This window comes from Aquila chrysaetos, chromosome 4, assembly GCF_900496995.4.
Source record: "Aquila chrysaetos chrysaetos chromosome 4, bAquChr1.4, whole genome shotgun sequence".
Taxonomy (NCBI): Eukaryota; Metazoa; Chordata; class Aves; order Accipitriformes; family Accipitridae; genus Aquila; species Aquila chrysaetos.
The window spans coordinates 20,998,300-21,025,688 of NC_044007.1; the positions used below are offsets into that span (position 1 = coordinate 20,998,300).

At 40.1% G+C, this 27,389-nt stretch overlaps 1 protein-coding gene across 7 annotated transcripts in view; it reads right to left on the reverse strand.

Annotated features, from left to right (window-relative positions):
• The window catches only part of OXR1 (oxidation resistance 1), a 305,392-nt gene that overhangs the window by 262,623 nt on the left and 15,380 nt on the right, over positions 1 to 27,389 (reverse strand). The gene's annotated exons all lie outside the window — the stretch shown is intronic.

The following is a 27,389-nucleotide window of genomic DNA, read 5'->3' on the forward strand; positions in this document are numbered from 1 at the left end:
ATGACTACCTTAGTAAATTAGTCACTTTTCCAGAAAGAAACCATTAATATAAATAAGAAATTTCCTGGAGTAGGCCTACTAAGTATGGACCTCAGGAAACATTATTATTTGAACAAAAAGGAATTCCAACTTTCATATAAAAAATAAAAATATGAAAATATTATAGAATAATAGAATAATTAGGTCGGAAGGAACTGCCTAGTCCAACCCACAGCTCAAAGCAGGTGTAATCAGATCAGGTTGCTCAGGGATATGTCCAGTTGAGTCTTGAACACAACGACCTCTCTGGGGAACCAGTTCCAGTACTTCACCACCATCATGGTAAAAACATTTTTCCTAATAACTAATGAGAATTTTCCATGTTACAACTTGTGTCCACTGCCTCTTATCATACCACTGTATACCTTCGAGAAACATCTAGCTCTACCTCCTCTATATCCTCCACTCAGGTACTCGTTGACAGCACTAAGGTCTCCTCTTGGCATATCTGCTAAGGCTGAGTTGATCCAGCTCTCTCAGCTTCATGTCATATCCCATTTGCTCCAGCCCCCTGACCAACTCCTTTGGTCTCCATAAGTCAACATCCTTCTTGTTCTGGGGAGCCCAAAACTGGACATGGCACTCCACAGTCAGTCTCACAAATGCCAAATAGAGGGGAAGGATCTTCCCCTGACCTGCTGGCTACACTCTTACCCATGCAGCCAAGAGATGCAGGTGACTTTCTTTGCTGTAAGGGCACGCTACTGGGTCATGCTCAAATTGCTGTTCACTAGGCCACTCAGATCCCTTTCTGCAGCACTGCTTCCCAGGCAGCTGGTCCCCAGCCCATCCTTTTACATGGGGTTATTCCATTCCATGGGCAAGACCTTGCCTTTGCTTTTGCTGAACTTCATGAGGTTCCTGTCAGCCCATTTCTCCAACCTGCCCAGGTCTCCCTGCAGAGCAGCACTGCCCTCCAGCACATTGACTGCTGCCTGCAATTTGATGCCATCCACAAACTTGCTGAGAACTGCACTCCATCCCATCACTGATGTCATTAATGAAGATACTAAACAGTGTTGGTCCCCATATTGAACCCAGAGGGACCTCACTAGTTACAAGCTGGGTGTGACATTTTCTGTTTTCCAGTCATCAAGAACCTCCCCCAGTTGCCATGGCTTTTCAAAGATGAGAGAGCAGCCTTGCAACGACATCAGCCAGCTTCTTCAACACCGCTGAGCACATCCCATCTGGTCCCGTGGACTTGTGTACATCCAAGTGGGCTAAGAGATCCCTAATGCCGTCTTCCTCTACTGCACATACCGCTTCATGCTGCTAGGAGGCTCAGGCACCTGGGAGGCCTGAGGACAAGTCTCTCTAGCAAAATCCAAGGCAAAAAAGGCATTGAGTACTTCAGCCTTTTTGCCACACGGCCACACTGAGCAATGGACCCATGGTCCCCTTGCTTTCCCTTTTGCTGCCAATGTACTTACAGAAACCTTTCTTGTTACCCTTCACCTCCTTGGCTCATTTCAATTTCAGCTGAGGTACAGGTTTCCTGACTCTATTCCTGTGTGTTCCTACATGTCCCACATTCGCCCCCAAGTATCCTGCCCTGCTTCCACCATCTGTGTCCTTCCTTTCGGTGTTTGCTCCTGGTCAGCATTCAGGCCACTCCTTTACACAGAATCCATCCTCCTGGCTTGCCCACTTGGCCTTATCACCACTCTCCGAAAAGCCTGTATCCATCCGCTCCAGCACTGCAGTCATGAGGGCTATCCCGCCGTTTACCTGTAATCCCAATATGGTCACAGCGCTGCAACTGTGCATGAATTCCTAATTTCTCCCGGTCGTTGCCATGCTATGTGCGTTTGGTAAGCTGGAGCAGGAACCTGCCTTCTGCTGCCCAAAGTCTTTAGCTTTCCCCCTCCTCCCTCTGGAGAGCCACCCTCCACTACTTGTTCACCCACGGTCTGCATCTGTCCCTCCTTCCTCATTTCGCAAGGCTCAGGCTCTTATCTTTGCAGAGTTTCTGTGAAGACCCCAGGTATCTCCTCCTCACTTCTCTGGTGGTGCATGGTCTGCTCATAATTTCTACAGCTCCTTCCCCAAGCGACTCAGCACCTCGCTCGGTGTGCTGTCCCCAGGAGAGGCCCCTGTCACCCAGCCCCAGGAGAGGTCCCAGGTGTTCTGCAGCCCCACACCAGGCCAGCAGTAGCCTCCCTTGGTGTGCCATCTGAGTCAAGGCCTCCAACACACCAAGGACATTAGCACCAGTCGGTGCCAGGGAACATGCCCTGTGGGGTGTTGAGACCACCACTGCACACCCTCCAAGCCACCCCAGGCAAGTTTAAGCAGAGATGCTCTGTGTCCCTGCTGTGCTAATGGCTGTGACAAGCGTGTCGCTGCTGCTCCCCCTGAGCTTAGCCATTCCCAGAGCAGGAATCAGCCATTCCCAGCAGCGGTCTGGATGCTAAGGCGCCAGAGGCAGCTCCCAGCAGGACTGGAAGCAGAGACTCAAACTGCTGTGCAAACTGGGAAGGGTAATCACGAAGAGCAGCCCGGGCAGGGCTCTGGGTGCCCTGCATGCTCCCAGCCCCACCAACTGAGTCCCTTTCTCAGCCCCTGTTCACAGCGCTCTGGTCCTTCACTGGCTAAGGAGCCACTACATAGCAACTGGAAAGTGCAGGCAGGTGCCAGCCCCTCCAGCTCGAGGCTTGCCCCACCCGGTCCCTATCCAAGAGACTGCAATGGCTCCGTGACCTTGCTTCACCTCCCTTGTGAATGCCATTGCACAGGCCCACTGCCCTCACAACATGTAATTCTGATGCTATTGGAACCTTTCTGCCTTCCTCCCAAATGTTCAATTTAAAGCAGACATAGCTTACAAAATAAAAAATTCTATCCTAGTTTAGTTCCTTTTTTAAATGTAAATGCACAATCTAAATACAAATGTTTTGTTCATCAGGAAGAAGCTGTGATTACATGATCTTGACTGACAGGAGGATTTTTGTCTACAAACTCCCTCCTAAATTCATAAGATGCTCAAGGGGACTTCACATCTCCATGTCACACCAGATAAAATGACACCACATAAAATGTCTTGTTACCTCCAGGCGAGGAAGTGGTATTTTCACAGCACCATATTTCATTATGTGTTTGGGCAATGACATTTTTGTCTCAATTTACCAGTTGCTCTTAAAGCATTTCCTTTTTTGTTTTGTGTAGGGATTTTTGTTTTGGTATGGCTCCTTCACTTGTACAGCTGCAAAGAGTCGAAGGGAACCTCCCTCTTCCTGTCCATGCCCTCTTGTTCCAGAATCACAGCCTTGCAGCTGGGCAAGCAGCACAAATATCATCAGCCTGAAGTACATTTTCCTTCCCATGCAATTATTCTCCCTGCCACTCACTAACATCAGTTGCTCTACCTTGAGAGCATAACAAATGCATGCTTCAACTTAGCTGTCTTGATTGGGAATTTCTAAATGCTCTGAGTAAGCCAAGTGTCCACTCCAATTGAAAATCAATGGATTTGGGGCATGCACATTCCCTGCATGTCTTGGGAAATCACACTCCAGTTCCCTATTTAGTCAGACTAACTGGGAGCCTAAGCTATGCTTACACTGTCAGATATGCACCTTAGAGACGGAACATGGATGAGATTAAGGACTGCAACTCAGCCTCTGCCCCAGCGCACACATTAAGCATCTCAAGCCATTTAGACAGCTGATTATACAATGTGGACCCTAAATCTGTAAATGCACTACAAAGATCTGAGTCAGTCGTTCCTTTTCTCTTAGAAGTAGCAAGGTTCAAGCTCCTTAATTTAATTTTCAGAAGTATTTAGGTTGTGACCTGGAAGTCCAGGTCCCATATTTGAAAATGACACAGTCACTTATGAAGCCAAGAGCATTGGTGGCACTTTTGACACTGAAAATTTTAACCCCAGTTTATTCAATTATTTGATGATCATTTCTGTTTCCACTAAAGAGCACCATTCACAAGCATTTATTATATTTAAGCATCTTACATCAGTAGTTAAGACTGCCTTCATGTTTGCAAGAACTTTAACTGAAGGGCTATGATGCCTTCCGTCTCTGCTTGGATATAAATAATAAAGTTAGTCATGACATAAGGTACTGCAATTTCTCAGAAAACAGGACAAGCTCTTTGAGAAAAACCAACAGGTATAAAATTGCTGAGTAGCTGAAGCATCCTCCCTTGAAAGTGACTGGTGCAAAAGTCAGAAGAGCAAGGTGTTGGATATGTTGCCACCTATCTCAGCAGAAACTTTGCTGGCAGCATCACCTTCCTTTTCCTTGAGGCACAACTACATCCTCTTTGGAAAAAAAGACTGATACGGTCATCAAATATATTAAATGAATCATTAATTCAGACTTTGGATATTTTTTCCCTTGCACAGAAAGTTTTTGCACGGACATGTATCCCATAGCACTTCACTAGCTTAGCAAGGGTAACTGTGTGTCAGCTACTGCCTTTCTGCTGAACCTCATCCCTCTCTGGTGGAAGGTACCGTCCTCAGGGCAGTGGCAGAACAGCCTGGGAGAACCATCACTCTCTTCTAGACAGCCACATTAAACTGCTAAGAAAGGCTGCTTAAAGTAAGCAGACTCACTTTGCACTGAAGCAGAGGAGAAATAATCATTTATCTGCTTGGAGATAAATTCTGAAGGCTACGACTTTCAAAATAAGAAACTTCTTAGTAGCAATAGTGATTTCTAAAATGATGTTGTAAAGACGCCATTTTGTACAGTACAACTGGCACAAAAATTCAGTAAACCTTTTCATTTACACCAGATATATTTAAGCATAATTTACTAAGATTCACACTGACTGCTCAAACCCAAACCCATGCAAGTTCGAGCACAAGTATCAAGAATAAAACTATTTTCTGTTAAGAAATGATTGTATTATAGTGATAAATAAGGCATAAAATGTTCATACAGAATTACAAAAAAGATCTTTATCAATGACCTGGAGGAGGCAATGGACTGCACTGTCATCAAGTTTGCAGATGGCACCAAATTAGTGGAGACCAGTTGATATGCTTAAGGGCAGGGCTGTCATCCAGGGAGACTTGGACAGGCTGGAGGGATGAGCTGACAGGGACCTTATGAAATTCAGCAAGGACAAATACAAAGTCCTGTACTTGGGAAGGAAGAAACTCTTGCAATGGCATAGGCTGGGCACTGCCCGGCTGGAAGGGCCCTGGGGGCAGCAAGCTGAGCATGAGCCAGCAGCGTGCCCTGGCGCAGAGATGGTGAACAGCATCCTGGGCTTTATTAGGAGGAGCATGGCCAGCAGACAGAGGGAAGGGATCATCCCCCTTTATTCAAAAATCATCAGACCATTCCCGAAATACTGCATACAGTTCTGCAACCTACCCTCAATGCAAGAAGGATGCTGATAAACTGGAGCGAGTTCAGCATAGGGCCCCCAGGCTGGTGAGGCTGGAGCACTTGCCCTGTAAGGAGAGGCTGGGGGAGCAGGGCAGCTCCAGCCTGGAGAAGGGGTGGCTCCAGGGGACCTAATGGCTCCTTCCAGTACCAACAGCAAGGTTATCAAGAAGATGGAGCCAGCCTCTTCACAGCGATGCATGGTGGAAGGGTGAGAGACAGTAGGTGCAAACTGAAATGAGAGGCTTTGCCTGGATATAAAAGAGGTGCTCTTTTACCATGATCACAGTTGAGCAGTAGACCATAAGGCCCAGAGAGGTTGTGCAGCCTCCCTCCTTTGAGCTTCTCAAAACCTGTCTGAATAAAGCCCTGAGCAACCTGGACTGATCTCACAGCTGACCGTGCTTAGAGCAGAAGGATGGACTAGAGCCCTTCTGAGGTCCCCTCCAACTTGAGTTATCCTGTGATCCTGTAAGGCTATGTATAAAGAAGGAAAAAAATGGAAGGGGATGTGAAATAATGGTTGAAGCTGGGATAATTAAAATATAATGCTGGTACAAGTATGATGGCAGGATGACCACAGAAGATTTTTTGTTTTAAGGAAATAGCAAGAAGATAACAAATAAATTATATTAAATTCCTCTCAGAAGAGGTAGATTCAGTATATTTATATACAGGACTAAAAGCTGCAAACAGGAGCAAAATATGTCAAAATATAAACCTGACTTAGTTGAGCTGAAAGATATTGAAAGCTAGGAGGGGGCAATAAGCAGATGAGGCAAGACCTGAGAAATGAAACACTACTATGAACAGTAAGCCTTGAAAAGTAAGAGCAGAACAAAGTATCCTCCACTGGCAATGGGAAATACTGAGTCACAAAAGAGCAACCAAATCCAAAGATTTTGAGAATTGTTACATTTGAAATAAAAAGAACTATACATAGAATTTTAGCAGTTCAAAACAAATAACCTAAAGAATGGAAAGGGAGTGACTCCAGTACCCATAGCATTGGGGACACCTGGAATATATACTAAGTTTATTAGCAGCATAACTATTCCACAATTTTTTGCAGAAGCAAACAAGTGAAGAAGAAAAACATAAAAAATAGGAGAGAGAGAACTCTAGTTCAGTATTTAGGCGAGTATAAGTGAACATAGATTCACACAGAACAGGTCATGCCTACATAAGTTACAGTATGATGAAGTGACAATGAGAGCTAATGGGGATGAAACAATTTTTGCACTTCAGGAAAGCCTTGATATACTGCCACATTAAAGACAGTATGTGGTGGCTTTTGATACAAGTATTGTGGCTGCAGTAGAATGGAAAGGAAAATTCTAAGAAAGACTTGGCAGTCAGTTAATTCAGGCTATCTCTGGAAAAAGACTGCTGAGAAACAAATCAACAGACAAGCAAATCATGAAGTTAACTAGAAATATTCCAAAATCTGTCCTTGCCACAAAGCAATCACTCAGTGGAAACGAAACTTCTCCATTTACGAAAACCAGTTACTGCTGTACTTCACTAATCATAATCACTTTAAAAAAAAAAAAACCCAAACAAATGGTACTAATAATGTAAAAGAATCTAAGGCTCTTAAACATTATTCAAACTTCACAAGTATGTCACAAAGTGCCCATACGATATTTAACAAATACATTGCTCTAAGTTCTTTACACTTCTACCCCAAAGGCAGGGCCTCTGTGTTGATGGGACCCTCCAAAAGATTGCAAAACTACCCAAACACTTTCCTGCACTCAGCTAAATCACCCACTAAACCACAGTACATTTTTTTGCTAAACTGTACTTTTGTACATTTGAGGCCTTTAACTCCACATAATGCCATCTGAGATTAAAAACATGTAATCTTGATATTTAGTGTGTCTCAATAATACATAGCATTAAACCTAAACACCATACCTTATTAAAAGTTACTGACTTGCTGGCACTTCAAAAAAAACATTCTGGTAAACTCACCAACACCCTTAGAGGTACCAAAAGACAAAAAAAAAAAGCAAAAGAAAAGGATAAGATCACCTACAGATGCTCAGCAGAACATTTTTAGTAGGTCAGTGCTTTTCTCCTGCCCTCTGTCTTGAAAACGTTGGCTTTCTCCTGTAGATGTCTGTCCTCTTCCATACTTGAGGAACCGTACAGACTATTTTAATCTAACAGTCTGAACCGCTCAGAGTAAAGGAGCCAAGTGATATGCAGATACATACGAAACATATAAAGCAAGAAAATGTCACCTGAATTTTCAAGTACTTTACACAGCAGTGTAAAAAAACTAAGGCACAAAGCACTGTGAGAAACGGTTTTACAGCAAGTAGCCCTCTGCAGTATAATAGGATACTTAGGATCACAACGTCTTTCCAAAAGCTATGCTTGAAAAAACACAAGCTACGTCTAGTCAAAGACACTCGGATCATACAGGGTTAACCGGAAGAAATGTAATGGCCCATGGATACAAACAGAGATTGATTACTTCTGGCCTTAAGCTCTGTGAAACTCTGCCTCAGATCACTTATTTCAGCCTTTTTAGTATATTGCACAACCAGCCATTTCAAAATGAAAAGAAATAATTTCTTCACACCTTTACAAAACACACAACACATTTATTCTCTATATAGTCTAGCTAGATTTTTTTTGGTTTTGTTTAATTACCTTAACACTTGAAGGAAGAATACCTTAAAATTCAAATAAACAATTAAAGGTTTAGTTTAGCAGCCCTTGGAGCTAACTCGTTAGTGGCTTCTTAAGCAACTAAATGATAAATAAAAATAATTGAGCCAATAAAATGAGGTCCAATTCAAATAGAGAAAAATGAAATGTAGTTACTAATGTAAAGACTGATTTATCTGAAATGTAGATGAAATCTTTAACAGCAATTCTTATGCAGTGAAATAAACCCAACTACCATCTGTTGTTGATCAAAGGTCAGTTTAGTATCAAGAGTTTAATAAATAATTCATTTTGCTTACTGTAAAGCATGAGGGCAGCCAACATTATGGCCATTCAGAAGTATTATAATTCTGTATTTTTTCACTAATATGTTTTTTCTGATATCTAAAGGGAAAGTATTTTAGAAATATAGAAATTAACTTCATATATTTGACTATCATGATTATTTCATGTCAGCAGTCTTTTACAGCAACCACATAGTTGCCAAAGATCTAATACTATTGTCTGTTATGATTACAGTTGTAATCCTGTTAATTTAATCTTCTTACACTTCCAGTTTTTTCTTTACAAATTAATTACAGCTGCTGTATGCTTTTCATTTGAATCATACACTTTCCATGACAGATGTTTTCTTCTTCCAAAATGAAGTTAAATATTTCTGGGTTTAAGACAACAACAAAAAAGAATTACCAGCTTGCTGCCTCATTCTAGTAACAGCTTGGGTGACCTCATCTGATAATTCTTCTTTCATCCCTTGTTTTTAAACCCTCATCTTTCATTCTTTAAAATAATACAATCACCAAAACCTCACGATATCCTTCATTTCAATTTGCTTTCTTTTGTTTCTCTTCCTTTCCTACATTGTACAATACCATATATGTATCTTTCTTGTGTCATAGCTAAGTGTAGCTTCTGCCACAAAATCCATGTATTATATACAATGCAGGTGTGCTCTATCACTCATTACCTGTTAGATCATCCACCTCGGCCTGTAGGTAATTAAAGGCAAATCCTAACCGCTGTAGTAGGAGAGAAAAAATTTCTTAGCATGCTCTCTCTGAGCATGCTAAAGAAATGTATTGATTTTTAAGTAAGACACATAAAAACAAACCACCATTTGCCCTGGGTATTTTGCCTTCCTTCATCTTCACGGCAGCACACACAGCTTCCTTTCCTACGATTTCAGGATAAAGGGACATTCCTCTACATCCTTTAGGTCATCTTAACATCTAAGTTGCTTGGAAATCTAAGGCAAGAAAAAAAAAAAGACAGCTTCTCCTTCTCTAGGCACAATTGCTGGCCTATCAATTATTTATTATTAATTAAGTAGTGGATGTGCCTATGAACAGAAAATAGCACACATACAGAGAAGACTCACAGGGAGTAACCAGCACTGATCAGGATTTAATTATTTTTCTTTATTTACAAAGAGTTATAAAGCCTGCTGAAGTTCAGGGTGGGAGAAGCTGAAAATAATAGTAGGCTAAAAAAATTGACTAAAAAAAACCCTTTCCAAAAGCTCACCTGAAGTCAATGAACATTAATGATAAAACTAAATCTGCTGAGACGTAAATGGTAGATGCAATGGTTAATTTCAGCTGCTCTGAGATGTGAAATTGGTGCTATTTATCCACCCCTCTCCTCTCCAGGAAAATCAAGAATATCCCAAGTAGACACAGAAGGATCATGAATTTAATGTTCCTCAAAGCTGAAGAAACCAACATCACTTGCAGCAGGTGGGCTGCTGCTTTCAGACATAGCTCAATGACAAATTTCCTCCAGTAGCAAGCGAGGTCTTTCTCTCTTCAGGCCTATCCTGGTTTTTAACTCCTACCCCTCAGTGTGCCGTCCCTTTAGTTGTACAAATATAATGTCATATAGGACTACACTAAAACCAGACAGCTGAAATGAATCAGATTAATATCCCCCCCTCAAAAAAAAAAAAATCTTTAAAAATCTGTATTTACTTTAGAAGAAATTTTAATAGATCATTTCAATGACATAGTTTAAATGCAGGTTGCATTGGCACAAGGAGAGCATCTGTGAACTCTGGAATAGCAGTTTCATAAGCAGACTTTAAAGTCAAAGACAACATCCAGGTCATTACTTCTCAAATTATCATTAAAGTTTAAAATCTTTGAGAAATGCTTGTACCCTCTATAAAATTAGTTCTAAAGGGCATTCTGAAGTCAGGTCTTAATCTGCACAGAAAAGACATAAGCTCTCAGACTATATATCTCACATATATAGTAAATATAAAGTCAAAAGTGTGTTGAGCTTGGCTGGCTGCCAGGTGCCCACCAGCTGCTCTCTTACTCTCCCGCCTCAGCAGGACAAGGGGAGAAAATAAGATGGAAAAGCTCATGGGTCACGATAAGGACAGAGATCACTCACCAATTACTGGCACAAGCAAAACAGACTCAACTTAGGGAAATTAATTTAATTTTATTGCCAATTAATTGTAACAGAGTAGGATAGTGAGAAAAAAAGCACATCTAAAACCACTTTCCCCCACCCCGCCCTTCTTCGCAGGCTCAACTTCACTCCTGACTTCTACCTCCCCTCTCAGGCAGCACAGGCGGATGGGGAAATGGGGGTTGCAGTCAGCCCATAACGCTTCATCTCTGCCGCTCCTTCCTCCTCATGCTGTTCCCCTGCTCCGGCGTGGGATGCCTCCCACAGGATCCAGTCCTTTACAAACTTCTCCAACATGGGTCCTTCCCACAGGCTGCAGTTCTTCACGAACTGCTCCAGCATGGGTCCTTTCCACAGGGTGCAGTCCTTCAGGCACAGACTGCTCCAGCGTGGGTCCCCCGTGGGGTCATAAGTCCTGCCAGAAGACCTGCTCCAGTGCAGGGTTCTCTCCGTGGGCCACAGCACCTGCCAGGAGCCTGCTCCTGCGTGGGCTCTCTGTGGGCTGCAGCTTCCTTCAGAGCACATCCACCTGCTCCAGCATGGGGTCCTCCACAGGCTGCCAGGCAGATATCTGCTCCACCATGGTCCTCCATGGGCTGCAGGGGGACAACTTGCTTCCCTACGGTCTTCTCACAGGCTGCAAGGAATCTCTGCTCCGGCGCCTGGAGCACCTCCTCCCCCCCCCTTCTTCACTGACCTTGGTGTCTGCAGGGCTGTTCCTCCCTTTCTATTTTTCTCACTCCTTTCTCACAGCTGCCACACAGGTGTTTTTACCCTTTCTTAAATACCTTATCACAGAGGAGCCACCAGCGTCCCTGATAGGCTCAGCTTTGGCCTGCGGCAGGACCATCTTGGAATGTCTGGAACTAGCTCTGTCAGACATGGGGGCAGCTCCTGATGTCTTCTCACAGAAGCCACCCCTGCAGCCTCCCCACTACCAAAACCTTGCCACCCAAACCCAATACAACAATCTTACTTCTGTCTGATTACAAGCCATTTGAGAAACTGTGTATCAGACATCTATGTATCATTTGCTATTGCTGCAGACAAAATATAACATAGTTATATAATTTACAGCAGCAGAGGGAGGACGGCAGGAATCATAAGTAATTCCACAGAAATAGAGATGTAGAGATAAAACAATTCCTGGGACCAAAGCAGATGAACTGCTATCTTTCCTGTACTCTTTTGCACTATTATGAAATGTAGTGGTACTGTAAGTGCAATTCAGTATTTCAAAAGCATTGTAATTTTTAACAGATAAAAGCCCTCTCTCCTCAAAATACAATAATGTCAGCTAACTGTGATCAATGGCAGGGAACGGAATTATACAGACCTGAGTCTCTAGCCAGCCAAAATAAAGAGAGAAACTTTTGGAGGATGAAGAAATGGAGATGAGCTTTGGCTGTAGTTATCCAGACTAATTTAAAAGGGAGTAGAGTGAGTACAACTCGGATAGACAAAGCAGAATACGTCAAGCACATGAATTTATTAGCTATCATCATAAAAAGAGGCATTACAATTTTTTTTTGTAACTGATTACAGATGCTACAGACAACAACAGTAGTAGATTCATCTTCAAAATATATGGATTCTGTTTTTCACATTTCAACTTTTAAACTAATGCTACAATACTGATTTTCATTTTAACTACAGTTCCAGTGATAATTACTTATATCTAAAATTAAAGATGTCACTTAACTGTACAGAAGGATATAAAATAGTAATTTCAATATATCAATTTCTTATTAAATAGGTACTCAAGCATTTTCACTTAATCTAGTCTGTGATATTCAAAAGGAGGAAAATAAAAAGAGGATGACATTTACTCAATCCAACGTGAAGGGTATTTATGCTTAGTCACTAGCTGGTTGAAGAATATATCCCAAGATACGATAATGCAGATTTTCCTGACTGTATTACAAATGCTTCTTCTCAGACAGTTCACTTACTAAAAGTCTCCCTTAATCAGCTGGCATGTCTACCTATTTATATTCATATATTATCAACACCAAAAAAATCCCTTTCTTTCATAATCACTTTGGTTGTCCCACTGCTGTTCAATTAATGACATTAATGGTTTTTATCCTATCTTTTGAAAGCCATAAATACAGAAATGACAATACAAAATATTTACAATACCTTATTTTCCTTTCACAATTTATAGATATCCAGTTTTGCTGTTTTCCACTTCTGCTCCTTTTCAAGAAGAAAGCTGACTATACAGTGAAGTTCTCAGCTGGAATCAGATCTAAGAGTGCTGCAGACTATAGACTGTGCCGCTCTCAAACCTTTTGGGCCAGATCGGTAAGAACTGGTGAACAGGTTTTTTAGATCAAAGGTTACACTTCCAGTTTTGTAAATAACTGAAGTATTCCACTGCTTGGCACTATGCAGCTTTCATCCCACCAAGCACAGCTGAAGCTAGGGTGGATTTATCATAACAGACAAGGCTTATACATGATTGTGGCCCCTAAAGGTGATTCTTCATTAATTTCTCTCCCCGGTCCTATTCTGATGAACACTGGCTGCAGTCACATTGTGACTTTCCACTTCTAAAGACCAACAGACCAAGCCCTACCATTTTCCTTTCCAAGCAGAACTGAATTCATGGTAAGTTGGGAAGTTACAAAATTAACTCTCACAGAAGAAACAATTCTTAGAAGACACATTAAATTATTTTACAAAGTTAGCAAAAACTAAAGAGAAGACAGGATTACCCCAAAATTAAAAACATCCAAAGATGTTGTACTCAACTATGTTAAGGCTGTGTTTGGCAGACAGGTGGAACGAAGAATCAGTGGATCACAGGGGTGTCAGAAATTTCGTAAACACAGAAGAGGGCTAAATGGCTAAAAGTGACCAGGAGACTACTTATTTTATACTCTTTGCCCAAAGCAAAATGAGATGTATTTAAGCCATTTCTAATACATATTGGCCTAACTATAACCTGTTCTTAAAAACCTCAAAGGATGGAGGTTGTACAATCTGAAATACGGTTTTGCTATTCTAAACATCCAAAATAGTAATATTCTTTGCCACAACTCAAGCTCATTATTTGTTACTTTCCCAGCAGACACAGAGGACAATTCTTTACCCTCTTTCTCACAAAAGCATTTCACATATTTGAGTACTGTTCTCACGTCTCCCCAGTGTGTCTCTTTTTTAGGTCAAACATCCCTTTAGAATTCAGTATTTCCTAGAGGTCATCATGTTTTCTAGACTTCTGACCATCTTTCCTTGTTTTTTAAAATGTGGATGCCCAAAACTGGAGACAATATTCCATGCAGAACTGAGTAAAATAGGAATTATTTATTATCTTACATATGGCAACCCCGGTTCTATATTCCAGTTTGGTATTTCCTTTTTTCTTCCTCAGCAGTCTACATCAGTAGCTAACATTCAGTTTGCTGTTCTTCTCTCAGGTTTTTTTCCCTAGCATTCCTGCACAGCTGCCTTGTTTTTGTAAATTCTGGAAACTCAACAATATATCACACTTTTCAAAAATAATTTATTAATGTGTTCTGTGATTGCTTCAGCCAGCTTCCTATATATTTTATTGTGAAAATCATTTATGTTCACATGATTTAAGGTTTGATTAATAAATAAAAGTAATAAAACACCTAGTCAATCAGTCATCTGTAGGATCACAGGGTCTTTGACATTAAAGCTAGAACAGGTAGTCTGAATGCATCAGGTTTTACCCTCATCACCATGCTTGACTGTCAAGTACAGGAAATACTGCAATGCTGTTATACCTTTGCTGCCCTCAGGCTAAGAGCTGGTAAGAATAAACCAAGTTAGAGAATAAGAGATTGAGACAATTTTCCCATCTCTTACAGCTTCACATAAGCTCTGAAAATCACCTAGAATTCAAGATGTTCCTGCTCATTTGCCTGATGTCTCCCTTTCTTTTGTCTCTTAATTCTTCTAGCCTTGTTTACTCCCCCCCCCAAAAAAAACCCAAAAAACAAACAACAAAACCAGTCAGACCTAGACTGTCAGAACTTCATACTCTGCAACAGCAATGTAGCCTTTGACCAGAAAGGCAGCTAAAAGCAAGGTCTTACACAGTCCTGAGCTGATACAGGTTTGCCAAGTCTCTGAACAGGTACTTATGTCATACTTATCTTACTCTAGCAGCTCTATAAGCATCAGTACAAGGAAGAGATTATGCATTTCATTTCTCACTGTTCTCTTCCTTCCTATTTTTGTGCATTCATCTCATTTTTTTCTTCACAGACAGGATCTGGCTCACACAGTAGCAAGAAACAGTAATCACTTCAAGCTGTCCCAATGAACTTTCTCACATTTCCCTGAAAGGAGAGTTAACAAAGAAGGTTACAAAAAAACCTGTCGGTAGCTTAAAACGGTGGGAGAACATAATTGCTAATCTGAAAGTTTGTGTTAATGACAAGTTAGAAGAAATTTTAGTAGAATAGAATAGATTATTTCAGTTGGAAGGGACCTACAACGATCATCTAGTCCAACTGCCTGACCAATTGTCCTGGTTTTGGCTGGGACAGTTAATTTTCTTTCTAGTAGCTGGTATAGTGTTGAAAACACTGATGTTTTCAGTTGTTGCTAAGTAACGTTTAGACTAAGTCAAGGATTTTTCAGCTTCTCATGCCCAGCCAGCAAGAAGGCTGGAGAGGCACAAGAAGTTGGGAGGGGACACAGCCAGGGCAGCTGACCCAAACTGGCCAAAAGGGTATTCCATACCATGTGATGTCACGTCCAGTATATAAACTGGGGGGAGTGGGTCTGAGAGGGATGGCTGCTCGGGAACTAACTGGGCATCAGTCAGTGAGTGGTGAGCAATTGCATTGTGCATCACTTGTTTTGTATATTCCAATCCTTTTATTATTATTATTGTTAATTTTAATATTGTTATTATTATCACTATTAGTCTCTTCCTTTCTGTTCTATTAAACTGTTCTTATCTCAGCCCACGAGTTTTACCTTTTTCTTTCCAATTCTCTCCCCCATCCCACTGGGTGGGGGGAAAGTGAGTGAGTGGCTGCATGGTGCTTAGTTGCTGGCTGGGGTTAAACCAAAACACCAGTTCAGGGCTGACCAGAAGTTAAAGCATGTTATTAAGGGCATTGTCCAAATGCCTCTTACACACTGACAGGCTTGAGGTATCAACCACCTCTCTAGGAAGCCTGTTCCAGTCTTTGACCACCCTCTCAGTAAAGAAATGCTTCCTAATATCAAGTCTGAACCTCCCCTGATGCAGCTTTGAACCATTCCCACGTGTCCTGTCACTGGATGCCAGGGAGAAGAGACCAGCACCTCCCTCTCCATTTTCCTTCTCAGGAAGCTGTAGAGAGAAATGGGGTTGCCCCACAGCCTCCTTTTCTCCAAACTAGACAAGCCCCAAAGTCCTTAGCTGCTCCTCACAGGACATTCCTTCCAGCCCCTTCACCAGCTGAGCTGTCCTCCTCTGGAGGCATTCAAGGACCTTCACATCCTTCTTAAATTGTGGGGCCCAGAACTGCACACAGTACTCAAGGTGAGGCCACAGCAGTGCTGTGTACAGTGGGATAATCCCCTCTTTGGACCGGCTGGTTATGCTGTGTTTGATGCACCCCAGGACGCTGTTTGCCCTCTGGGCTGCCAGGACACACTGCTGACTCATACTGAGCCTGCTGTCGACCAGCACCCCCAGGTCCCTTTCTGCAGGGCTGCTCTCCAGCCACTCCTCTCCCAGTTTATACTTGTGCCTGGTGTTACTCTGTCCCAGGTGCAGAATCCAGGATTTGTTCTTGTTAAATTTGTGATTAGTGAGATAGACGGTTAGACACCATGATTTAAATTTAAGTATTAATACAATCACTTTAAGTATATAAAAACACCTCTCAGACCATATACACTGTTAGAATGAACAGCCCATAAGGTTACTCATATCAAATAGTTTATTAATAAAAATTAAGAAATTTATTTTGGTATTTGAAACTATGTTCCAAGATAATTATGCATGGTATCTACCTCCTCCCAGCAGGAAGCAAAACATAGGAATTACAGATCTTTATAAAAACACTTTGAGCCTGCCTACTGCTTAAATGAAAGTTCCTTGATTCACCAAAGATGGTATGCCTATTGCTGGAAGAGGTTTATAGCATCACAGCAAAGAGATTACAAAAGGTCTAATCTGTGCAAAGATGTTGAAGAAAGTTTTAGTTTAATTTTAATAGACAGTCCATAATTTGTTGAAATTATTTCACTTCAGAAATGTCATGTTTCTTTTCAGAATTTTCCACATCAAAAAAGCAGGGAAGGAGCTTTACATGTGGTTATTTTACTAGCGAAAATCTGACAAGGAAATTGATCCTCTTCTGAGACACAATACAAGAGTTGGAGAGATGTCTTTTGGCAGATATTGGTATGATACCTCACCGAATCTCTGCAGGGGTGGGGGGCGGTGGAATCTTTTTGCCAAACGTACAAGATTTATGGTCTGAATGAAAGGGAAAAAAAACCCCAATGAAATTAAAAAAAAAAAAAAAACCCAAACCCCACCTCATTTTAACTGTTTGGAAGGTTGTGGTAGTATCTCTTGGGTGGCCTTAGTGGGGGTAAAATGAAGGCTCAATCATGGGATCCATAGGTTACTACTACAAAAATGCATAGTCCTCTATGCAGTATGTGCCATTGTCTTGATGTACGGTAGAAAAAACAAGGATCTCCAAAACCAAAGATTTTCCTTTAAGATGCAAATGACTATATCTGAAGTTCAAAGCTGCAATACCAACATGTTGCCTGTAGGACAGGTACAGAGAAACATAACATGCATTAGTACTGAATTGTGTCAACTGACAGAAGTGCAGTGATCTGCTGGAGACTGAAAAACTTTATTTTGTAAGGGAAGAATAAAATCTCCAGGAAAATACTAGGCAAATCAGCCTTACTGAGATGCCTTATTACTTTTTAAATCAAACACATGGGTAACCAGAATATGTAACAGTCTATAACTCAGTCTTAAGTTAAGTTAAAATAACATCTGTGAGTACTGTAATTGGCCTGTGTCGTAAGAATGAACAACTCAACTGGCCCCTATTTTTCCTTTCCTTTCCTTTTTTTTTTTTTCTTTTCACTATTGTCATTCTATTGGAGTTTGGTTTTTAGGAGCTCACTAGTGGACTTATATGTAAGAGGAAAACAAAATAGCAAAGCTAGATTACTACGTGCTTATCTTCAGTTTAGCTCTCAAAATCTTAACTGTGACAGAAGGGTACATTATCAACATTGAAATATAAATTTTCAGGAGAAGAAACCACAAGCTTTAGATTTCACCCTATTTATTTAATGTTTCTCTTTGCAAAGCTTGCTCTTGCCTCAAATCCATATAAAACCAATCATTCCTCTCAAAATATTCAGAATGGATAGACTGAGAGGCACCTATTCAAATCTATCAAGTTACACCTTTTTTGCATGAGTCACTAGTCATAGGCTTGCACTTCCTCAAATGCTGGTAACTCATGAATCCCAATCACAGCACACCAGCTTAGAAGACAGTCCTCTGGCTTCCAGGTATGCCAAATACAGATGATTGCTCTGCAGCATTTTGGAGAGGGCTGCTCAGCTGCTAGCTAGCCCTACTGAAGACCAAGTCACTGGCTGCCAAACTAGCTTCAAACATATGACCTGCAACTTCTTTTTTTTTCTAGGATGTTTTTCAGGGAGAGGGTATCACAAGAGGTCAGACTCTCATATCTATTGGCTTTGGCATATCCTTGGGACTCTAAATGACAGCTACTAGAACAACTGAAAAATAATTCTTGTCAAGGACAATGTAGGTATTTCAGGTTTTGCAACCAGAATAAGCCTTTATTTTGGATAATATGGGAAACTGATTAGAGCTGGTTAAGAACATAGATAAAGCTAATGAATTTGCTGTACAGTCTCCTGGAGTGGGTCACATTCATCTGCTGAGACAGCTTCAAAGGACTCAGTTGAGAGTATCTCCTAAAAAAATGCAAAAAAACCACACTGGGAGCTGGGCCCAGGAAATCCCATTTGCAGAGATTCGAAAATCTTCAGCAAGCCAGAATACCAGGCAACATGCACGCAACCTGCAAATCCTGGCAAACCTAATTAAAAAGCTGAGACAATTACTCAATGTGCACAAGTGAAATTGTTCATGCATCTCTTTCTTGGCCTTACTGCACATTATTCTAAATCAAAATTTATTACAAGTGCTTAAGAATCTTTGGAAAACATCACTTTTTCCAGGTTCTAGATATAGGAACGTTCTGTTTTGACAACAGCATGCAGCTGCTATCCTGTAAGAGCCTGCAACTTCAATAAAGCCAGTCTTAACTACAGGTTTTGTGAGAAAGATATGAGCAATCAATAGGCCATCCTGCTTGCCTTCAACACCCTGAGGAATTAAATATGTCTGTTGCATAGTAGAATCTGAAAGATTCAGAAACAACCCAGAAGCAGGAAGCAGGCAAAACCTTAGTGTAGCTTTGTTGTAACAAAAACCTAGCACACCAACACCAAAGATCAGGAAATTATTGCTGTAGGATAATCAGATTGACCCTAGGATTTTTCCACCCTCAGTGTCCATCCTCCTTCTGTTGAGAAAAACAATGTTATAGTGGTGTTCTTTTTATAAGAAAAAAAAAAAAGTATTTAAAAAAACAGCATTTGAAAACTAGAGAATGCAACAGCAGCAAAAGAACTTTGCAAAATCTTTATAATCAGAATGTTACAGTTTGTGTCACAAAGTTTTCAAGACACCAGGAAAAACAGCAGTGAAACCAAAAGCCCAGTGTAAATTAAATAAAAATCAAGCATCAAACAACTAAAAGAGAAACAAATTTACCTTTAGAAATACTTTGAAATTCCAAATTCATCAAGAACTGATAGAACTACTGCTGCAATTACACAAGTCAGACACTAAAATACATTTTTTGAAGCCATGGGGGGGGGGGGGGGGGGGGGGGAGTCACCAAGCTGTGTAGAGAAGAATAAATAAACATTTTTCCTCCACTCGTCCTAACTTGCAAACAATTTCTTCTTACCTGTTAGCAAAATGAATTGTGTTAGTTGGTTACTTTGTACACAACAATGAAGTATAACACTTTTCCTAAGATTTTTTTCTTTATTTCACCAGCTAATAGTAATTAACAAAACTGAGGATCAATTTATTATTAAGATCTTTCATGTAGGTCTCCTGGGAGGCACAGTCAGCAACTCAGAAGTGAAGTCAGGAGGGATGTCATTGCCCTTGGGTAGCCAACATTCATCACAGTGGGCAGCCTTTATTGTCCACCATGCTATAATAGTTTCTCAGTAGGGAAGGCAGCATGTAGTAGCATGATGACGTGCAAGATAATGCCTAAAAACACAAAACTCTTTTAGAGAGAGATGGTTAGAAGTGAGTGTTCACAGTGGCAGTGGAAGGGAAGAAAGGCAGAATGACTTGGTTCTCTTTTTAGTCCTGAACACTAGTAAACATTTTTCATTCTGTATCATGTTCAGGGAACCAAAAGAAGTTTCCTTCCATTATGTGTTTTTTATTTGGTCATTACTTGCTTACCTCTCTTCTACAGTTCTCTCCTGAATTCTGCCACTTATCACATCTTATTTCCCCAAAGCAGGAACTGGATATACCCAGGAAACACCTAGGTCTTTAACATATTGCAAACTGTTTCCCACTTCCTTATATGATAGGCAGATCAATCATCACTGTCACTGAATTTCTATTTTACTTATTTAAAATGGGTGGAGAATCTGAACTAGAGTCAATCATAGTCATTAGAGTTAGTTGAGAAAAAAGACAATGAAAAGGTTTACAGCCAGCAATTTCATACAGAAAAATGGGTCATTCAGATCCAAAGCTTTTCTATGAATAGTGGGCAGCAGCAGAGTATGTTAAGTCAAATTGGAACTGACCGCAAATTTTCCATCAGAGACACTAAGGCATTGTGCATGTATGTGCACGCACACATGCATGTGTGTGAAAAAGGTAGTGGTTTGCAAGATGGTTGTTTTCCTATTTCTCATCAAATCTCTTTCAGATTACATTGAATCAGATTTTGAAACTCAGTTTACAGATTTGCTCCTAATTTTTTTAAGTAGTTCCACTCACTTCAATGGACTCAGTTGTTATTTAGTGTGAATTAAAATAGCAGCAGTTGGCATTCTACCACACTGAGTAAGGACAGATTCAGTGAAGGACTAAAACACCTGAAAGCAAGATCCAAAACACCTTCTTTGATGGTTTCACATCCAGAAGTCCCAGTCAGCTCTCCTAGTGAAGCACGGGTACACTGCTGTAAGGAATGCAAGAGGCATGAAGCCAAGACAGCAAGTGGGTGGGAGACAGATGCTTGAGTTCCCTATAGAGCTACTCAATTACGCTTTACAGAGTATCTGTCCACTAATTACAAGAAACAGTAAGCCAGGACATGATATGCTGCATGCTACCTTTGCAGTGGTGAAATGCTTCCCAATATCAGGGCATAGTCTTTTTCTTTGGGAAGATGCAGGAGTCCAGAAAGTGTAAAGATATACAGCAGCTCCTGCAAGACTTTGGGAGACTTCACAAATCAATGAATAAAATCAATTAAAATCTGTTCAGATAAAGATGTTACCTAGTCATCTGCTGTTTGGTCAGCCTCAGGTATACTTTTGGTTAAAAAAAAGCAAGTGTAAATGGATTACTTCTCTATTAGTGGTGGGAATTGGCTGCAGCCAGCACTTCTGAATAACACATACTGACTAGCTACCTGTTTCTGGATTTGACATTTTTAAATCATGAGGTGAAAAGGTCACATAAAAGGAAAACTACAGAGCAGCAGTTACATCCACAGTCACCATTACACTCTCACTCTGCAGCTACAACACACAGATCAAGTGCCTATACCCCGAATGGGCATGAAATATGAAAAGCCCTCCAGGCACCCAACTTCCCATACAAAATGCAACAGGAATACCATCACTGCACTGACAGACTGAAGCACTGTTGACACAGGTACAGACAGGATTGACAGGTCACGAAACTAGGTCTAGGAAAATGCAGAAAGATGTAGTCTGTGAAATCTGGCCCTATTTTCTTGAAAAAATGGAAACTGTATTACCCAAGCTGTCACTTTTTTGATCAGCTTAATCTCAGAAAGAAAAAGGTGTACAAGCAAACTTCTGAGGATGAGAAGTCTCAGATATTCCCACTACGCAACTTCTGTTTGGTGCTTTCTGTGCAAGAAAGGGAAGATACAAGCCACTGGACTGAAAAATATCATTGCTGTGGCATGTAAAATATTAATCATTTTAATTCTTTTCAAGTACCTTATTAGAAAACAAATCTACTTGATGTTGCTTCAGTCTTGCAGGTGTTTTGCTTTCAAGCAATTATACTGTAGTCATATTGCCTCTCAAAACAATTTCTAATGAGAAACCCAATTAACATTCAGCACTCTAAAGAGGTAGACTTTAAGAGTTTGGTGTTCATCTTTTCTTAGCCAGCTAAATGATGAACGCAATTTATTTTGCATAATAAAAACAAGAATAGAAAGTAATAGAAAGAGACAACAGGTCCAGCAGGGGAACCCTTAAATACAGCTTGTTATTAATCAATTTATTTCACACAGTGGTCTCTAAGCAGCCCAAGTTATGTGTACTGTGTGCCCATAAAAATAATAGGAGTCAAAAACTGGATGCTCTAATTCTTAAAGGATGTTGATCACTGAGGATTAAAAGCATTGCATAAGAACACTAAAACACCACTAGGTCTTCAGCTATGAGATAATGCAGTTATTTGAGAAATACATGGCAGAAAGATCTGGCTTCCATTTTTATTTGTGCAATTTAGGTAATGGGGAAAATGTATTATGCTCTTCTAAAGCTATAGTGATGAAGCACACCCACAATGAACAAGGTCAACAACTGTATCTGTTTACAAACAGTCAGATTATGAATCTGCTAACTTGCGATCCTGAAAGCTCCTTACCAAGTCAGATTAACGTGGAGTTTCTGTTTATCATCCTGACATAGCTGAGGAACCTCATGTCCAAAGAATACAAACAGCTCCCTGTTTTCAGCACTGTAAATTTCAGTAAAAGCTCTCTGCCTATTTCCTGAATTTACAGTAAAATGTGTACAATATTGCCAAACAAACTATATAGAAGTCACAACTCATCTATCTGGGTATATCAACTGCAATCTCATCTGTTGGCAAGATGGATTTCAAAAGGTTGAAAAGATAGTTATTATATTTTATCAATAACTTATACCTACAGCACATGTATGTATGCAAACCAGAATTAAAACCCGCTTTGTTCAGCAATGAATGAACTGAACAGAACCCTCATGTTTAAATGCTTAAATTTAGTGGGGCACATACTCTACTTATGGGGTCTTATGGTGATTTTCTTTTTAAGTGGCTCAGGACTAAGTATATGAAGCAAATTGTAGTGAGACAAGCATATTGCCTGGATTGCCCCATCTGTCACCCTACCGCAGGGTATTGCAATGGGCCTGCCCTTTTGGGAAGCAGTAACTCCTGTTTGGAAGCATATTTGCTTCCATCAGGAACCCCATTTTGCAGTGAATACTGTTTTTCACAACTCTGAATGTGGTATATAGAACTGACATCCTTCCTTTCACTAAGATTAAAATTAAAAGGGCAGATGATTGAAATGAAACACTCAGTACCTATACATAAACAGAACTTGAGAAAAATGTTAGTTTACATATTTTTTTAATAAAATAAATATTAATTACTCTTTCTAAGCCCTTAGTCTACCCCTGAGTCAGAGAATGCAAACCAATATTGTTCAAGTCATGCTGGTTTGTGAACATACACACTCCCTATCTTGTGCCAAACAGGCAAGATGGGGGCGGGGGGGGAAGAAAAAATAATGAATTTCAGTACATATGAACCTTGGTTTTGGGTATGTTTAAAAAGATGAGCTACAGGAGAGCAAAATGGCCCAGATGGCAAACAATGGGTACCTGCATGCAATCTGCAACCGTGGTGGCAGAAGCATGCTCTGGGTGCACATCTTCTCCTGGAGACCCCTGCTAGCAGGCATCCCTGCCAGAAATTACAATCTCCCAAAAGGTGAGGTGGGGTGGGTGGACAAACTCTGAAAAATAGAAAGATTGCAGGAGCACACTGGATCATCTCCTGTGAGACTGGGAGAAAAGAGGGCAAGTCACTCAGAGTATCAGATTTTGTCTCTGATTAGGCTTATCTTTATATCTGCTTTATTTTTATTCACTTCTATATGCCTATGACCTCACATTGTATTTTGCAGCAGCCAAATGCAGGGAAAGGCTAGGGATAAGAAGAGATCATTCGTTCTGCATAAATACTCTTACCTTACTTTTTTTTTTTTCTGAACAGTTTACAAACAAAAATAAAATCTAAAATTAAAAACTGCAACTCATGAAGCTGTCTCTAAGATGCTGCTGAGGAACTTCTCTTTTTGCCTTATCTCAAGCATGCATTTCTCCCTAGTTTTCTTCCCCATATGAAATTACACTGCTGGGCTTTTTTGTTAATTAGAAACAACGTCTCAAGACTAATCTAGCAACAACAGAAGAAACTATTCCCTCCAAGAATACTTCACACTGATCCTCTGTTATATGATAGGAATTTTAAATATTGGAAAAAATTGCTCACAAAAGGCTGACTTTAAATTACCTACTTTCAAACTCTGCATATGCAAGAGTGACACAATACTTCATCTGACAGTTAAACTGCAATTTAAAAAAAAAATTTAAACCTTCCCATTCGTATTAAACTATAATTTTCGAGTAGTATGTGCAATAGCATCTAAAGAATTTGCAAGAAATCTAGGTCAAAGCAATTTTTTTTATTAGACCTTATGAAAGAAAAAAATGTTAAGAAAACAGATAGAATCCACTGAAGTTGAACATGTTTGAGAGAGAGCCAAAGTCACAGACATGCTCAAGACACAGCATATATCAAATAGGACACAAAATGCTCTGAAAGTATATGGCCGTATCTAAATATACTAAGAAAGATTTCCACGGAAGTCACTCTTTATTTAACATACCACTGGTCAAATCAGTCCCACTCCAAAACAAATAACTTCAAAACAAGCTGCACCAGAATAACATTTTGGATTAATACCTTCTCCAGATGGAGTTTTCAACTTAATGAATAACAAGTAGCATGAAATCTTGCAGCCAAAATTATACCCACTCAAATCTGAACAGAGGAAGAAGCACAGAGATGAACAGAACCCTTAAGGCTGCACTAACCACCCTAAATACTTGCTCCTCCTACAACATTCTTCATCCTAAGTACTTGGAAGGACATGGTGTAACAAATGACTCAAGATACTAACATCAGCCCATTCACTGAAAAACAGACTACAGAACTCCTAAAGAAATGTGGTATCACAAGGCCAGAGCTGGATCATAAAAACCTACCAAACTTCCTAACAAAAGCCTGTAAAACCAGTTTAGGACTTATCCTGTACATAGAAATTCATTTCACTCAAACAGAAAAAGCAGACAGTTTTCACAGAAGGTAGCTTCTTGACTCGTAAAACTGATGTCACATAAAACTGATGTCATAAAGTCATGCTCAAGAAAAAATTAAACTGCGAAGTCAATTAAAATTCACCAATTCAGTAATGAAACAGCATGCAGGTTTACTTTGTAAAATGAGAGAGACTGTAGAAAAAATATGAACCACACTGACAAGGAAGTAATTGAGGTAGAACTACAGCACTTTCAAAAGGGAGGCGTAAGATTCACATTTCAGAACTCAGGAAATACAAGAACACAACAGAAAAAATTCAAAAGCAGGCTACATCAACTCAAAAAGGATCAACGTCAAATGTCTCATTGGAGAAATGTTGTTAGCATGCTTCTAGCATCTATCAATTTTGGGGCCAAACACCTAAGAACGACTCTTTGCTTTTAATTTTCCTGTAACATGTACATAAATAAAAAAGAAGTTACAGTGATAGAATTGAGTTACCTGTACTGACACTTAGAAAACATGAAAACAAAAGTTGCCATTTTCAAACTTAGACTGAAAAATTAAGACACTGTCCTGGTTTCAGCTAGGATAGAGTTAATTTTCTTTCTAGTAGCTGGTATAGTGTTATGTTTTGGATTTAGTATGAGAATAATGTTGATAACACACTGATGTTTTCAGTTGTTGCTAAGTAATGTTTAGTCTAAATTCAAGGATTTTTCAGCTTCTGATGCCCAGCCAGCAAGAAGGCTGGAGGGGCACAAGAAGTTGGGAGGGGACACAGCCAGGGCAGCTGACCCAAACTGGCCAAAAGGGTATTCCAGACCATGTGACATCATAACCAGTACATAAACTGGGAGGAGGTGGCCAGGGAGGGGTGCGGATCACTGCTCAGGAACTAACAGGGCATCGGTCAGCAAGTGGTGAGCAATTGCATTGTGCATCACTTGTTTTGTATATTCCAATTCTATTATTAGTGTCATTTTAATACTGTTATTATCATTATTACTTTCTTCCTTTGTGTTCTATTAAACCGTTCTTATCTCAACCCATGAGTTTTACCTTTTTCCTTCCAATTCTCTCCCCCATCCCACTGGGTGGGGGGGAAGTGAGCGAGTGGCTGCGTGGAGCTTAGTTGCTGGCTGGGGTTAAACCACAATACACACTGAGAGTATTTGTGAAGGCTGATTTTAAGAAAATAAGGTAATATGTCAAGTGGCTACTTCTCATCATGGATAGAAAGACAAATAGAGAGACACCTTCATAGGGCAATTCAAGAGCAGAGGTCTAATTTAGCTATTAGCTAGCTAATACAGCAATTAAATGATGGAGCCTTGTGTATACTGTGCTCTGGCATGCAACTTTCTGTCTGATTTCAACAGCCCTAAACACACAGAGCTCTTACTGGCTTCAGTAAAGGTCAAAGTACTTTTGAACTTCCAAAAAATCAGTAGGAGTTTAGCATTGTAGAAAATGAAGCATAACAACGACTAAGTTCAATTCCACTTAGGAATAGCTTCACCCCCAAGATCTACAACTGCAAAAAAGTATCAGCACAGACTCTCTACGCTGCTTTGGCCTTAGTATTGCAAGAGAGTAGCCAAAAATATGAATCTTTTATTGTGATATTTCTTTTGTTTTCTGTTTTCTGGCTAATTACATATTTAGGCATAAAACAGGAGCTAGAAGCACCACACATACTCTTAAGCCATTATGTTTTGCTTTTACCGCTATGGATGCTACAAAAAATAGGGTTTCCTTATTTTGAAGATAATTTATGGCATGATACTTAAATTTTCTTAAAGCCCTGGTTTCCATCTGGTGAAGCTTTAAGTCCATTAAAAATTCAAAAGAGAAATAGTCTAATACTTTTGATTTTTCAGAAAAGCTTGAAACTATGAACTCTTACTATTGCTTTCTGAACCTCACTATACTTTACTCATCATGTTTTTTGAGAACAATCCTTAAAAACTACTTGGGACTGAAAACAGCATGGAAACAGAGAAGGGAATGAAATAAACTTTGATGGATTCAGAGGCATTTGCATTATAAAATTAAAGTGCAAGAAGTGCTGAATGACAGCAAATGGTAATTGAAAAAGACAGATCTCAGAGAGAGAAACCTTGTGGGAAAACATCATGAAAATGGCAAGTACTTCAATTTTAAGATGGATCTGGGATTGTCTATTTGTGAGTGTTGGTAATACCCTAAAATCAACAAGAAGGAAGTTGTGAAACATATGGTGCCTGTATTCAAGCCTCCATTTGCAGAGGTTTAAGGTTTATAAATCCTCACATGGGACATTTCAGCTACAATAAAGAAGAACAAAACTGGACCTAATTATGCCTTTATTAACAAAGTCAATTATACAGTTAATCTTTTTCTAATTAAAACTTAGAACTAGTTTAAATTTTTCCTCACTTTTT